A 14379-nucleotide genomic window follows, 5' to 3' on the forward strand; every position below is an offset into this window, starting at 1 on the left:
ATTCAAAGGCAGTGAATACATGTTGAGACTCCCATCAGATGGAAGAAACACTCATCACAGTGCTTATACTCTATAATGAGGACCTAAAAATAAGTATCCAGGTTTCCTGGGTTCCCTGCAGCTGAACCATTGGCTCTGATAAAGTTCTAAAATTTTCTGGCTGGCCATTTTTAGTACCTACTAGGTACCTGGATAAATAAAAATTATAATAAATTATTACTGCATTACCTGTCTGTGAATTACAAATAAGCTTAAAATAATAGATTGTACAACATGTAGCAATTGAGGAATATGTCATTGCTTATGGATTCTTATAATGCCATTTATTATAACTCAAAATGCATTTTTTATCCTCAGAAAATACATCACATTCTTGAGATTCAAATTGGCTTTCATAGTTCCTTCATACTTTATCTAAAGAAGTACTTCTCAAATGATTTACTAGATTACACTAGGAAGAATTTTTAGCATGTCAAGCAAGGAAAAAAAATCAATTGCTGTGTTGCAAATGGAAAAATACAGATGTTTAAATACTTTTATTATGTGGACTTCCAGTTGTTCTAAAGACTGCCCTCTGTAAAAGTGGTTTTGGCAAGAAAGCAACTTAATAAAGCTGAGACTTTTCCTAAAGCTGACCAAGTGGACACCTTTAGTTTCTACTTGTGCTTTACCCAAGCCCCTTTTTTGGAGAATTATCTATATTTCTCTGGAGACCCACCATTCCCCAGCTCCATCCATGTGATTTGCGAGGGCTTCCCTGGACCAGTGTGAGAACTTGCTGGGACCTCTTCTGGAGCTGTCTGCACAGCGATGAGCTCCTCCTGCTGGCACTGCCCACCAGAGGAGTAAGCCAGCTGCGGGGGAAGGCTTCTGGGGAAGTGCTAGGCCAGCAGATTATCACAGAGCTGCAGGTGAGAAAGACTACTTCCTGTATTCAGCCACTCCTTAAGCAATGGCATCCCTGAGCTTTTCAGGTATGTGAGCTCCCTCACCTCTCCCAAACCCCACCTTTGGGCTGTTTTAAATTGGATTTCTGCCATGTGCAACCAAATCTGCCCTATAAGAAATACTAAAGGGAGTCCTTTAGGTTAAAATGAAAGAACACTAGCCAGTAACTTGAATCCACATGAAAACATAAAGGATACCAGTAAAAGTCCTAAAGAGTAAATATAAAAAACAGTGTAAATATGTTTTTTGTTTGTAACTGTTTTTCTCCTATCTGATTTAAAAGACAACTGCAAAAGGAATAATTATAAATCTGTGTTGATGGGCATATAAAGTATAAAGACATTGTATGACAATAACATCACAAAGAAGGGGTGTGATATTGTGATCTATAAGAAATATGTATTTGGTCATAAAACTCTTGGATTTCCTAAGTGATAAGAATAAAAAAGGTGTCTTTCATTATTCATAACAAGCCTCTGCCAACCACATGAGAATTTATGTTAGTAATCTAATTGTAGAATACACATAAGGATAGAGGCTGGTTGCTGAGGACACCAACCCTGTGATTAGAAGGCTGGAACTTGCAGCTGCACCCCCCAAACTCTGGAGAGGGTAGGAGGACTGGAGATTAACTTCAATCACCAATGACCAATGATTTCATCAATCATGCCTATGTAATGAAGCCTCTATAAAAGGGCAAAAGGACAGAGAGCTGCAGACTGGTGAAGAAGAATGCCTTGATGCACCACTTGGGACCTTATGGACCTCATCCAATGTACCTCTTCATCTGGCTGTTCATTCATATCCTTTAACCTTTGTAATAAACCAGTAATCTAGTAGGTAAACTTTTTTCCTGAGTTTTGTCAGCTGCTCTAGCAAATTAATCAAATCAAGGGGGTAGTGGGACCCTCCAATTTATAGCCAGTCAGCAGCACAGGACTGGACTTGAAATGGGATCAGTCTTGTAGGACTCAGCCCTTAACCTGTGGGATCTGACGCTGTCTCCAGGTAGACAGTGTCAGAATTGAGTTGAATTGTAGGATACCCAGTCAGTATTCACCAGAGACTTGGAGAATTACTTGGTGTGTGGAAAAAAAGTCCGCACATCTGGTATCAAAAGTAAAGGACTGAAAGTGGTGTACAGTTGTGAGTAAAAGAAACCAAGTGTTTTCTGGGGGCAGAATGGGGAAGGATGGTGGAGTTACGTAGAAACAAAGTTCTTGCATACTATTGAAATTAAATTGGTGACTAGATGAACTAGACTGTTATAAATTAAGACATTAATTGTAATGCCCAGGACAAACATTAAGAAAATGAAGGGAGTGGGTATAGACATATCTCAACATAATAAAGGCTGTATATGACAAACCCACAGCTAATACCATACTCAATGGTGAAAAGGTGAGTACTTTTCCTCTAAGATGAGGAACAAGACAAGAACTCACTCTCATCACTTTTACTCAACATAGTACTGAAAGTCTTAGCCACATCAATCAGACAAGAAAAATAAATCAAAGGCATCCAAACTGGTAAAAATAAATAAAACTGTCACTATCTGCAGAGGACATAATATTATATACAGAAAACCCCAAAAACTCCACAAAAAAACTTTTAGAGCTAATAAATGAATTTAGTAGTCACTGGATACAAAATCCAAATACAGAAATCTGCAGTATTTCTATACACTAATAACCAGCAGAAAGAGAAATAAAGAACATAATTCCATTTACCTATCAAAAAGAATAAAATAACTAGGACTAAACCTAACCAAGGTTACTGAAAACTAGAAGACACTGATGAAAGAAACTGAAGAAGACAGAAACAAATGAAAATCTATCTCTATCCCATGTTCATGGGTAGGAAGAAATTAATATTGTCAAAATTGACATACTGCCCAAGGCAATTTATAGATTCAGTGCAATCCTCATCAAAATACTAATGGCATCTTATAGTGAACTAGAGAAAATAATCTTAAAATTCATATGGAACCACAAAAAACTCTGAATAGCCAAAGCAATCTTGAGAAAGAAGAACAAACCTGGGGGGATTACTGTCCCTGACTACAAGCTATACTACAGAGCTACAATAATCAAAACAGTATGGCACTGGCACAAGAACAGACTCATAGATCAATGGAACAGAATAGAGAGCCCTGAAATAAGCCCATGCATATATGGTCAATTAATATCTGACAAAGAAGGCAAGAATATACCATGGGGAAAAGACAGTCCCTTCAGTAAGTGGTGTTGGGAAAAACAGCTACATGGAAGAGAATGAAACTGGATTAATGTCTAACACCATACACAAAAGTAAACTCAAAATGGATTAAAGATCTAAATTTAAGACATGAAACCATAAAACTCTTAGAAGAAAACATAGGCAGGAATCTCTTGAACATGAGCATGAGTAATTTTTTTCTGGATACATCTCCCCAGGCAAGGGAAACAAAAGCAAAAATTAACAAGTGGGACTACATAAAGTCAAAAAGCTTCTGCAGAGCAAAAGAAATCATCAACAAAATGAAAGGCAACTTACCAAGTGGGAGAATATATTTGCAATGATATAGCCAATAAGGGATAAATGTCCAAAATATATAAAGAACTCATATAACTCAACACTGAAAAAATAATAATCCAATTAGAACATGGGTGGAAGTCCTCAATAGACATTTTATGAAAGAAGACATACAGATGCTCAACAGGCACATGAAAAGATGCACAACATCATTCATCATCAGGGAAATGCAAATCAAAACCACAATGAGATATCACCTTACACAAGTCAGAATGGCTACTATCCCAAAGGGAAAAAGTAACAAGTGTTGGATAGGATATTAAGAAAAGTGAACCCTCCTACACTATTGGGAGGGATGTAAATTGGTGTAACCACTGTGGAAAGCAGTATGGAGTTTCCTTAAAAAATGAAAAATAGAAATAGCATAAGAACCAGCAATTCTACTTCTGGGAATTTACCTGAAGAAAAGCAAAATCACTGATTCAAAAAGATATATGCACTCCTATGTTTGTTACCACATTATTTGCAATAGCCAAGATATGGAAGCAACCTACATATTAGATGATAAAGGTATGATACAGATATACAAAAGAATATTATTCAACCATAAAAAAAAGAAATATTACCATTTGCAACAACATAGATGGGCCTAGAGGGCTTTATGCTAAGTGAAATAAGCCAAGCAAAAAAAGACAAATGCAGTATGATTTCACCATATGTGGAATCTAAAAAAACAAAACAAATGAACAAAACAGAAAGAGACACATAGACACACAGAAGGCACTGATGGCTACCATGCAGAGAGGGTGGAGTGGGTAAGTGAAATAGATTAAGGGAATAAAGAGGACTTAAAATCTCAATTGTAAAGTAAATTAGTCATGGGGATTAGAGTACAGCATAGAGAATATAGTCAATATTGCAATACCTTTCTATGTTGATCAATAGTAACTAATCTTATTGGGGTGAACATAAATTAAAAAAAAGGAAGATGCTTGAAGATGGTGGTGTGAGAAGTGAGACACAAACCTCCTCCTAAAACCATATGTAATATGAAAATATAGCAAATACAACTAATCCTGGAAAAGTGGGTAGAAAGAAGACTGTGAAAGACTGCCTACATCTGGGGAAAAGAGAAGACCTCACATAATAGGGTAAAGTAGCAAAGCCATGATCCCATGGGACCCAAACCCTTCACCCACCCCAGCTTAGCCAGGAGGAAGAGAAATTGAGTGTGGAGGGATAGACACCTAGGGCTCCTGAATATCCAGCCATGAAGATCTGCTCTGACAGCATGAACCTATGTACAGGTGCTCCGGAGATTACTGGGGTTGGAAAGCAAAGACAGGTGGAATACTAAGAGAGACTGAGATTCCAGCTGCTTGTGGAGACAGGTACCCAAAACCAGCTGCTCAGGGACAAAAGAAAGACAGGCACATTGAAAGACTTCCCAACAGGGAGAGGGCTGCTAAAGGGGCAAGGATTACACAGAGCTTGCTGTTCAGGAAAAGGGACAGGTGGAAAAAATCATCCTGGCACACTCAGCCCAGCAGTTTGGAAACTTTCATGAGCTTCAGGCGCTCCATCCCCCTAGCAGCCATGTGCGCTGAGGCTCTGTACCACAATACACAGCCTGCTGCTTCTTCCTCCAAGCTGGCATCAGTTTGCAAACCTGCTGCCCCTGTAATCACATGAGGCCAGCCAGAGGGTGGCCACACCTATGGCAGCTACAGAGGCATAATGCAGAGGCTCCTCCCTGTGTGCTCAGCCCACTGGCCCTGGCACTGCAACCAGGAAGCAAGAAAAAGCTCTTTCCTCCCAGCAGGCACCAGTGCCACTCGCCTGTGACCTCCACCAGAGGATGGGCTGGGAAGCTTCAGAGCATAGAGCTTTTGGGCACTAGAGGGCACCTCCTACACAAAGTTATTATTCTATAGTAATCATTACAAATATGAAAGTGCAAAAGAACTTAATATAAACCAAAATCCCACAAACACCAGAAAGAGGGCTAAGTGAAAATGAAATCATCAATATTCCTGATAAAGGTTTCAAAATAAAAATCACAGACATGCTCATGGAGCTACAGAAAAATTTTCAAGACCTCAGGGACAACTTGAAGAAAGAGACAGAAACTTTGAAAAGTACAGTATTGAAAATGAACCATAGGATGGAGGGATTTAAAAGTATATTAGATGAGCTAGAGAAGACAATAAATGAAATAGAAATTAGAAAACAGGAATACAATGAACCTGAGGCACAGACAAACAGAGATCTGTAGGAATGAGAGAATATTAAAAGAACTGTGTGACCAATTCAAATGGAACAATCGTCACATTATAGTGGTACCAGAAGAGAGAGAAAAAGGGATAGAGAGTGTCTTTGAAGAAATAATTGCTGAAAACTTCCCCAAGTTGGGGAAGGAAATAGTTTCTAAGGCCATGGAAGTGCACAGATGTCCCAACACAAGGGACCCAAGGAAGACAACACCAAGACATATAATTAAAACAGCAAAGATCAAGGACAAGGACAGAGTATTAAAAGCAGCCAGACAGAGAAAAAAGATCAAGATCACGTACAAAGGAAAACCCATCAGGCTATCATCAGACTTATCAGCAGAAACCTTACAGGCCAGAAGAAAGTGGTATGATATATTTAATGTAATAAAACGGAAGTGCCACAAACCAAGAATACTCTACCCAGCAAGATTATCATTTAGATTTGAAGCAGAGACTAAAAATTTCCATATAAGCAAAAGTTGAGGGAATTTACCTCCCATAAACTACCTTGTATTTTGGAGGGACTGCTGTAGATAGAAGTGCTCCTAAGGGTAAATAGCCATCACCAGAGAAAATAAACAGTAAAGGAAGTAGACCAGTTACTAAGCAAATGCAAAACTAAATCAGCTACCCACAAAGTGAGTCAAGAAATACACAAACAGTACAGAATACGAGACCTAATAAACAAATAGAGCAGAAGGAAGAAAAAGAAGGGAAGAAAAATAAAGAACCTTTAGATTGTGTTTGAAATAGTGAATGAAATGAGTTAAGTTAGACTGTTAGATAGTAAAGAAGCTACCCTTGAACCTTTGGTAACCACAAATCTAAAAGCCTGCAATGGCAATAAGTACATATCTATCAATAATCACCCTAAATGTAAATGGACTGAATGCACCAATCAAAACACACAGAGTTACAGAATGGATAAAAAGCAAGACCCATCTATATGCTAGCTACAAGAGACTTACTTCAAATCCAAAGACATACACAGACTAAAAGTGAAAGGATGGAAAAAGATATTTCATGCAAACAAAGGGAAAAAAATCAGGAGTTGCAGTACTTCTACCAGATAAAATAGACTTCCAAAGAAAGAAAGTAACAAGAGACTAAGAAGGACATTACATAATGATAAAGGGGTCACAGTCCAACAAGAGGATATAACCATTATAAATATCTATACACACAAAACAGGAGCACCTACATATGTGAAACAAATACTAACAGAATTAAAGGAGAAAATAGAATGCAATACATTCATTTTATGAGACTTCAGCACACCACTCACTCCAAAAGACAGATCAACCAGACAGAAAATAGGTAAGGACACAGAGGTACTGAACAACACATTAGAACAGATGGATCTAAGACACATCTACAGAATATTCCATTCAAAAACAACAGGATAGACTTTCTTCTCAAGTGTACATGGAACATTGTCCAGAATAGATCATATACTAGGCCGCAAAAAGACTACAGTAAATTCAGGATTGAAATTGTACAAAACAGCTTCTCAGACCACAAAGGTTTGAAACTAGAAATAAATTATGCATATAAAATGAAAAACCCACAAACACATGGAGGCTTAACAACATGCTCTTAAATATCAATGAATCAATGACCCAAAAAAAAAAAGAGATCAAGCAATACGTGAATACAAATGAAAACAATAATTCAGCACCACAAAATCTGTGGGACACAGCCAAAGCCATGCTAGGAGGGACTATATTGCAATACAGGCTTACCTCAAGAAAGAAGAACAATCCGAAATGAACGGTCTAAACTCACAAGTAATGAAACTAGGAAAAGAAGAACAAATGAGGCCCAAAGTCAGTAGAAGGAGGGACATAATAAAGATTAGAGAAGAAATAAATAAAATCAAGATGAATAAAACAATGGAAAGAATCAATGAAACCAGGAGCTGGTTCTTTGAGAAAATAGACAAAACAGATAAACCCTTAGCCAGACTCACCAAGAAAGAAGGAGAGTCTACACATATAAACAGAATCAGAAATGAGAACCAAAAAATCACTACAGAGATAACAGAGACACATAGAATTATTAGAGAGTACTTTGAAAAATTATATGCTAACAAATTGGATAACCTAGAAGAAATGGACAACTTTCTAGAAAAATACAACCTTCCAAGACTGATCCAGGAAGAAACAGAATCTGAACAGACCAATTACCAGCAATGAAATTGAATTGGTAATCAAAAAACTACACAAGAACAAAATACCCAGACCAGATGGCTTCACCACTGAATTTTATCAAAGATTTAGTGAAGACCTAATACCCATCCTCCTTAAAGTTTTCCAAAAAGTAGAAGAGGAGGGAATACTCCCAAAGTCATTCTACAAGGTCAATATCACTTTAATACCAAAACTAGGCAAAGACACTACAAAAAAAGAAAATTACAGACCAATATCCCTGATGAACATAGATGCAAAAATACTCAACAAAATATTAGCAAACCAAATTCAAAAATCCATCAAAAAGATCACCCATCATGATCAAGTAGGATTTATTCCAGAGATGTAAGGATGGTACAATATTCAAAAATCCATCAACAGAAAGGATGAAAACCACATGATCATCTCCATAGATGCTGAAAAAGCATTTGACAAAATTCAACATCCATTCATGATAAAAAACCCTTAACAAAATGGGTATAGAGTAAAAGTACCTCAACATAATAAAGGCCATATATGACAAACCCACAGCCAGCATCAGACTTAACCAGAAGCTGAACACTTTCCCTCTAAGATCAGAAACAAGATAAGGATGCCTACTCTCCCCACTTTAATTCAACATAGTACTGGAGGTCCTCACCATGGCATTCAGACAACAAAAAGAAATGAAAGATATCCAGATCAGCAAGAAACAAGTTAAACTCTCACTGTTTACAGATAACACCATATTGTACATAAAAACCCTAAAGAATCCACCCAAAAAACTACTAGACTAATTGAATTTGGCAAAGTTGCAGGATACAAAATTAATATACACAGAAATCTGTTCCATTCCTATATACTAACAATGAACTAGGAGAAAGAGAAATCAGGAAAATAATTCCATCACAATTGCATCAAAAGAATAAAATAACTAGGAATAAACCTAACCAAGGAGATGAAAGACCTATACCCTGAAAACTACAAGACACTCATGAGAGAAATTAAACACCAATAAATGGAAATACATCCCGTGCTGATGGATAGGAAGAATATTGTCAAAATGGCCATCCTGCCAAAAGCAATCTGCAGATTTGTGCAATCCTTTTCAAAATACCAACAGCATGCTTCAATGAACTAGAACAAATAGTTCTAAAATTCATATGGAACCACAAAAGACCCTGAAGAGCCAAAACAATCCTGAGAAGGAAGAATAAAACTGGGGGGATTATGCTGCCCAACTTCAACCTCTACTACAAAGCCACAGTAATCAAGACAATTTGGTATGATGAAAGAACAGACCCATAGATCAATTAACAGAATAGATGACCCAGATATAAACCCAAGCATATATGATCAATTAATATACGATAAAGGAGCCATGGATATACAATGGGGAAATGACAGCCTCTTCAACAACTGGTGTTGGCAAAACTGGACAGCTACATATAAGGGAATGAAACTGGATCAGTGTCTAACCCCATATGTAAAAGTAAATACAAAATGGATCAAAGACCTGAATGTAAGTCATGAAACCATAAAACACTTGAAAGAAAACACAGACAAAAATCTCTTGTATATAAACATGAGCAACTTTTTTTCTGAACATATCACCTTGGGCAAGGGAAACAAAAGCAAAAATGAACAAATGGGACAACATCAAACTGAAAAGCTTCTGTACAGCAAAGGACACCATCAGAAGAACAAAAAGGCTTCCTACAGTATGGGAGAATATATTCGTGAATGACATATCCAACAAGGGTTAATATCCAAAATATATAAAGAACTCATACACCTAAATATCCAAAAAGCAAATAATCCAATTAAAAAATGGGCAGGATATCTGAACAGATACCTCTCCAAAGAAGAAGAAATTCAGATGGCCAACAGCACATGAAAACATGCTTCATATTGCTAATCATCAGGGAAATGCAAGTTAAAACCACAATGAGATATCACCTCACACCAGTTAGGATGGCCAACATTCAAAAGACAAGGAATAACAAATGCTGGTGATGATGTGGAGGAAGGAGAACCCTCCTATACTGTTGGTGGGAATGAAAATTAGTTCAACCATTGTGAAAAGCAGTATGGAAGTTCCTCAAAAAAGTAAAAATGCAAATACCATTTGACCCTGGAATTCCACTGCTAGGAATTTACCCAAAGAAAACAAAATCCAAGATTCAAAAAGACATATGTACCATTTTGTATACTGCAGCACTATTTACACATCTAAGACATGGAAACAACTTAAGTGTCCATCAGTAGATGAATGGATAAAGAAGAGGTGGTACATATACAATGGAATATTATTCAGCCATAAAAAGAAAACAAATCATACCATTTTTCAACAACATGGTTTGAGCTAGAGGGTATTATGCTCAGTGAAATAATCCAGGTGGAGAAAGGCAAGTTCCAAATGACTTCACTCATTTGTGGAGTATAACAAGAAAACTGAAGTAACAAAACAGCAGCAGACTCAGAGACTCCAAGAAGGGACTAGTGGTTACCAAAGGGGAGGTGTGTGAGAGGGCTGGTGAGAGGGAGGGAGTAGGGGATTGAGGGGCATTATGATTGGCACACATGGTGTATGTTTGGGAGTCACAGGAAAGGTAGTGTAGTGACTCTGGCATCTTACTACACTGATGGACAGTGACTGCAGTAGGGTGTGTGTGGGGGGACTCGATAATATGGGTGAATGTAGTAATCACAATGTTACTCATGTGAAATCTTCATAAGATTGTATATCAATGATACCTTAATAAAAAAATAAATAAATGAAAGAAAATGAAGGGGAGTAGAATTTATCACACCACAAGATCCTTCTTTGGCATATTGATTATTTTAGGCTTAGTATTTCTATGAAACAGCAGACATCAGAAAAGCTTTAAAAACTGAGTAGAGGTTATTCTTTTTGTTAGAGATATTTCTATTTATGATGCAAATCTCCATTTGTAAGGGCATCTGCTTCTATGTACCAGGAAGAGGGTGACAACTAATATCTAGAAATTCTTGTTAATGCAGAAGGCAAGGACATATATCTGTACAACTTTACCCTTGTTTACTGTGCTTTACCTAGTAACCTGTCAAAACTGGCTTCCCTCATCCCCAACATCTTCCTTAGCTGAAAATGTTATTTAAGGTGAAGGGCTTCAGCCATTTTGGAGAGTTATTCAATTTTCCTGGGCCTCTCCCATGTATACAGGAAGTATGCATGTTATTAAACTTCTATTTGTTTTCTCCTGTTAATCTGTTTTATATCAATTTTATCATTAGACCAACCAAAGAACCTAGAAGGGAAGAAGGGGAAATCTGTCTTCCCCTACAAAAATAATTCAGAAGAATACACAGTAAAAAAAATGACAGGAAAACTGAGAGACTAGAAAATATATATGTAATGTCAAAAAAAGACAGTAATGAAGGAATAAAGGAAGAAAAAACGCATAAGAAATATAGAAAATAGCAAAATGGCAGACATAAATCCTTATCAGTAATTACATTAATAATTAATAGATTAAAAATTCCAATTAAACTGTAGAGATAGCATGGATAAAAAATCCATGATCCAACCATATAATGTCTGCAAGAGACACACTTAGATTTAAAGACATGAATAGACTGAAAGCAAAATGATGGAAAAAGATATACCATGCAAACAATAACCAAAAGAGAGTTGAAGTAGCTATACTGTTATCATTCAAAATAATCTTGAAGACAAAAATTGCTACTAGAGACAAAGAAGGACATTTTACAATGATAAAAGGTCAGACCACCAAGAAGATAATAAGTTATATACATACATGCATCTAACAACAGAGCCTCAAATACATTAAGTAAAAGCTGACAGAATTGAAAAAATAGATAATACAACAATAACAGAGACTTCAATACTGAATTTTCAGGAATGTATAGAAAAAAACTGGAGAGAAGGTCAACAAGATAATGATAGAACTGTTATTACTTTTTTAAAGGATTTATATTTTCTTATTAAGGTATCATTGATATATACTCAGGAAGGTTTCATATGAAAAACATTGTGGTTACTACATTCACCCATATTATCAATTCCCCCCCATATCCCATTTGAAGTCACTGTCCATCAGTGTAGTAAGACAACACAGAGTCACTACTTATAACAGAATTATTAATATGGTGTAAATTTTTCAGATCTGTGCTGTTCATTCTAGTAGGCACTGGCCACATGTGGCTGCTATAAAGCACTAGAAATATGGCTAGTCCAAATCGGGATTTGTTATAAATGGAAAGCATACTTTGGATCTCAAGGAGTTAATATAAAAAAAAAGAATGTAAAATATACCATTAATAATTTTTTATGAATTTCATGTTGCAATGCTAATTTGGGTATCCTGGTTAAAAAAGCCTTATTAAAATAATCTTACCTGTTTCTTTTTACTTTTTTTAGTGTGGCTACTAGAAAACTTACACATATATACATATGTGATTTATGTTTGTGTCTTGCATTATATTTCTATTGGACAGTACTGCTCTACATAGTTCTTCCTTCCTATATGACTGTTTTAGAAACCAAATTGAAGAGTTCTTGGCCTATGATTTTTAACATGGAAAAACCTCAAGGCTGGGCACTCTTGTTCAAGGATAAAAGTCACTGTGGACTAATGGCGAAGCTTTATTAAGCTGTATAATTATGGATTACATATGCTTTTTGGCTTAAAAGAAGTAATTTATTTCACCTCCAAATAAATCAGAGAAAATGAGAGAACATGAATCTTTTCTAGAGAAATGCAGCCACAGAAAAATGTGATTGTATTTAGATAAGAAACTCCATTTATAAAACCACGTGAAGAAAATTATCCAACTCATATATACTTCAAAACCAACCTACAGAGAAATTACTGTTAATCAGCTAGCTTGAGCTAGATCATTTTAAGTCATGCCCCTTTGGTTAATAATCATAAAAACCTCATCCTTCTTCACCTGCCACTCAGTGTAGAACCAGTGCATTCCTAACTGGGCCAGGGGCTGGTTTTGACTTTTCAAGCTAGACACAGTTTTCTTCTGGTGAGGGGTGAATACAGCCAAGTAAACAGGCAACTACAACAGAGAATGGAAAATATTATGGACTGGAAGTGTTTAGGATGCTATAGGCACACACACACAGCAATACTGCATGGTGCCTATCAGTCTCCCAATCTTCATTCTCTCCTTACCAATAGACTTCTGATTTTTATTCAAATATTCCTTATCACTCTTGTAATTAGTGCTTGCCAATGAGATGTAAGCAGAAGTTCTTGGATGGGTTTCTTAAATGTTAACTTGGCTTGGAAATGTAGATTTTTTGCATTAATTGGCTTCCTATTTTTTGGGAAGTATATATATGATGGTTGGAGACCCAGAAGGCATCTTGAAACCAAGAGACAAATCTGACAAGATGACAGAGCAAAAAGAAGGAGCCTATTTCTTTATGACAATGTGGAGCCCCCTGGTATTCCATACTAGTGTACCTGTTTTCAGACTTCATGTTATGTGAGAAAAATAAAAAAACAAAAAACAAACCGAAGTTGTCTAACCTACAATTACTTCAGGTATCTATTAGTAGCTGGTAAAATAATGAGGCCCTAAACAGGGACGAAAGGGTGAGATTAGTAATGGTGGGTCTGTGGTCAGCCATGACAAACTCCTGAGAATTAAGTCCTTGGAAATCTCCAATGATAGCAGTTTCCATAGAAAGACCTTAAAAGTTGTGCCACTAGTTAGGTAAAGCCATCTGAGATAACCCAAATTCTGTACGGTGTTGTAACTCCAGGGAAAGGAAATCCCAGGACCAAAATACCTCTAAAACTGAAATCAGTCAAAGGGAGAAATAAAAATTTAAACCTGTTTATTGCTTACAAACTGCAGTCTAGGGCCATCTCTCTTTCCTGCTCCAGCAGAAGCAAACCAGCTCTCCCTCTAATCTGTCAGGTTCAGATAAGCCCTCTGTTGCCCAGGTAATTACCCTCATTGATATGGAGATGAACTTCTTTCCACCTCTGAGGGATGCCTTGTTGATATGGAGATGCACCAAAGCTAGGTGAGATATTATGGAAATATTACAATTTTACCCACAGGTATTACTTGTATGATCTTTGAAACATGAAAAAAAGCAAGATTCCATCAGGTTCAACATTCTTGAGAGTTATTCCAAAAGATATTCCCATATTGGAGCATTTCATCATAGGGTATTTAGAGAAAAAGACAGAAACAAATCTTTTGAGCCAAATACATGCAGTCCAACTCAATCATGGACATAGGTGTGTTAGGGGAGCGTCATGTATTTTCCTCAGTCCTTGTCCCTGCTGCAACAAAGAATTAAAGGGCAGAGACACAGTAGTGAAGCAGAGTAGAAGTTTTATTTAAAGTTACACCCTTAAAGAGAGAGAAAATACAGGCGACCTCAGGGAGGAGATGTTAGGGGGGATGTTGGTTCGGAGACTCAAGGAAATCAGAGGACAAGG

This window comes from Manis javanica, chromosome 9 (genome assembly GCF_040802235.1).
Source record: "Manis javanica isolate MJ-LG chromosome 9, MJ_LKY, whole genome shotgun sequence".
Lineage (NCBI taxonomy): Eukaryota > Metazoa > Chordata > Mammalia > Pholidota > Manidae > Manis > Manis javanica.